This window comes from Neltuma alba, unplaced genomic scaffold (assembly GCF_004799145.2).
Source record: "Neltuma alba isolate B1F8T4 unplaced genomic scaffold, ASM479914v2 tig00011654_pilon, whole genome shotgun sequence".
Taxonomy (NCBI): Eukaryota; Viridiplantae; Streptophyta; class Magnoliopsida; order Fabales; family Fabaceae; genus Neltuma; species Neltuma alba.
This window is the reverse complement of record NW_021636301.1, coordinates 534151-537213: the sequence shown is the minus strand read 5'-3', so window position 1 is coordinate 537213 and position 3063 is coordinate 534151. Positions and strand designations below refer to the sequence as shown.

Here is a 3063-nt window from a genome sequence, read left to right as displayed (position 1 = left end):
ATTAGTTGTTATGATCATATATGTTAATGTTTTTAGTTTTTTTTAGTTTGCATGTTTTGTTTAATTGTTTAATAACCAAATTTGTTCACTTAGTAATTAATTTAATTAGACATTAAGAGTGCTGTTATTTTAATTAGATTTTTTAGTATTTTATTTAATATCAGAAAAGTTGAATTAGCTTTTTATTTTTTTTTCACTTTTTGCTTATAGTTTGAAATGTAATTATAAAATCCATAGAATTTATTAAATTCATATTTAACCAATTTTTAAATTTTTAAATTTGTTTAAATAACCATTTGTGGTTTAAATAGTATGGCTTATCGACACAGTAAAAACCTTGTTGATCCTACAAGGCCCCCTGGCATCCTGACCGGCTTGGGCCATCTGAGGAGCCAGTAGAGGAGGATAAGGGGCCGATGATCAGCATGGAAAATTATGTGATCGATGATCATTTTGATCTGAACCTTGATGGGGGTGAGAGTAGAATGGAAGATGATAAGGAGGCCGATCCACAAAGGGAAGAGGATGAGGAGCAGCAGCAACAGCAAAATCAGCCACGTCACCTAGTGGACGGTTGGGCAGATGGGAGGTGGAGGTTGTGGGTAAATAAAATTTTTATTTATATGAAGTGACAAATATGTTATTTAATATTTATAATAATAATTAAATTTTTATTGATATTATTTGATTATCAATTAAACTGTGCTAACCAAGCTAGTCCATGAGGAAGTTGAACATGAAGGGCATGCAGTACGTGTAGGATATACGTGTGATAGTCCCTTTAAATAACCACGGTCAACCGATTGAGCTGGGGAGGACATCTATTCAACTAGTATCTGGCTTATGTAGGTAGGAAATACAGATTCTTTCCCATTTATGAGCCAAACTCGAGGAAGGTGTCAACAAAGAACGAGATTAACGCCTAAGAGCTGCTGAAGGTAACTAATCAGTAATTGAAATTCATAACTAAATATTTGATTTAAATAATTATGAGTTACATTGTGAATTTGATTAATTTTTTATTTAAAAATGCAGAAAATTTTTGTTGTTAGGGAAGACATGAAGACGTATGCACTGAAAATGTTAGAGAGGGTTGGAAGAATAGGAGGGGTCGCCTATACAGTGCAAGGAAAGGCGACGAGATGAGACCCCTAGAGGAGTTGTAGGCAGTCGTGCCAAATTGCGTCCTTGCCAATGACTGGGCATCTTTTGTCCAGTTTAGGGTGACATCTGAGCAGAGAGTATGAGTTTATTGCATTATGGTTATGTTATTTTAGTACAAGTTAACTAATCTTGTTTTAATTATGTTTCAACATCTTTCTCATAGAAATGCCATGAGTCACAGCCAACAGGATATCCAACATATGGCAAGTTCAAAGACATTCGATGTCACGTATAATGAGATTGTGAGTAATACTACAAATTTAATCAAGTTATGTGTGTGTGTGTATGAATTTATATAATAACAATGCTTTTTTTTTTTATTATCAATTTGCAAGAGAGGAAGACGCAACAGGATAAGGGATGAACACCCACCTATAGCGAGATGTGGCCCCAACTCCATAAGCATAGGGACAACACTCTTATAACTGAGCAGGCTGAGGAAGTTGCTGTTAGTATTTAATTACAATTTTTTATTTTGGGTTTAGATATTTAATTTAATTTAATGTTTAAATTTTATTGTTAATTTAATTTGATTTAATGTATAATTTCATCAATTTTTTTTTCCAGGAGCAGATAGCTCAGAGTGCTATAGAGCTCTGAGAGTTTCAGGGGTTAGTTGTGGATCCTACCATCTCACTCAGGGTAGGTCTAGGCTAACCTGAACACTAGGGATAGGTTAGAGGGGTTGGTTTTGGCACCACACCGAGTACCATCTATGGCCGAGGTCGCCATGAGACTTCCAAGGTAGGGACCTCCCAGTCAGCCACAACATCACACCAAACTCTTTTTGCCATGAGGCGTTCAAGTGAGGCATCAGTGGAGGAGCTTCATATAGAGATATGGATTGTAGAGGCCTGATTTCAGGCTCGTGAGGCTAAGATATAGGCCACATATGAGCAGTGGATAGAAGCAACCAATCCAATGATGGAGATTGTGTGGTAAAAGGAAAATCCTAGCACTCCTGCTCTAGTGCTCCCAGATATAGCCAAGGATGATGAGGATGATGACATTCCATAGTAGCCATCTCAATAGCCACAACCCCAGCCCCAGCCCCAACACCAACAGCCTCGTCAGGATAAAGATGATGATTTTGTCGAGTCTTTACGAAGGACCAACAATTGAGGACTCTTATTATTTTTATGAACATTGAAACATTAATTTATTTTTGGATTATTGTATTTTAGTTGAATTTTTTCACACCTCACTTTCACATCACATTTTATCTCAATTGGAACCATTTGGAATCATTTCTCATGGCCTTAAGTTAGAAAACGTTGAACTTTAAAATTTCTCAAATTCGGATTACTATTCATTATAACCCTAACAAAGACTAAACTTTGAAAAATCATAACTAATTTCAAAAAAATTGAAATGAGGTGATTCCAAGTTCTACTTGAAGCCTTGATGTGATCTTTAGAGAAAAAAATACTCATTGGCACCCAGAACTCACCAATTAATCTTAGAATTCACATGAATTGGTATTGTTCAAATGATCATTTTTCAGATTTTTCAGAATTTATGCCCAAATTTAGAAGGACATAACTTCTTGCACAAAACTCCAAATTTCATGAAATACAACTTGTCTTAAAGATAAAAATATAATCTATAAGCCTGCCAAATTTCAACCAAATTCTCATCCATTTGCATAGAATTTTGTATGGTCAAATTTACCCTTAAAAAGTCAACTTTTATTCCCTTTTTATGCAATTCTTGGTAATTTTTCCCTTTTCAATCTATATAAAAATTCCAATCACATAACTCATACTAAAACATGATTCCTTGGCCAAATATTCACATGCATATTACTTTGATCATTAATACAATATTCCAACATAATTTACAATGATACATAACAATTTGTAAAAATTACAAAACATAACTTCAAGGGGCATTAAACTC

General features: G+C 34.6%; 1 long non-coding RNA gene across 2 annotated transcripts; it reads left to right on the top strand.

Moving 5' to 3' along the window:
* The first annotated feature begins 712 nt into the window (after window positions 1-712).
* On the top strand, window positions 713-2318 carry LOC114716407 (uncharacterized). Of its 2 annotated transcripts, none has more exons than XR_003737623.1 (5): window positions 713-938; window positions 1053-1241; window positions 1328-1406; window positions 1500-1612; window positions 1732-2318. It is a non-coding gene; the product is annotated as an uncharacterized LOC114716407 (long non-coding RNA). The 2 variants fall into 2 exon arrangements; XR_003737624.1 differs by having other exon boundaries at window positions 1036-1241.
* The last annotated feature ends 745 nt before the right edge of the window (window positions 2319-3063 follow it).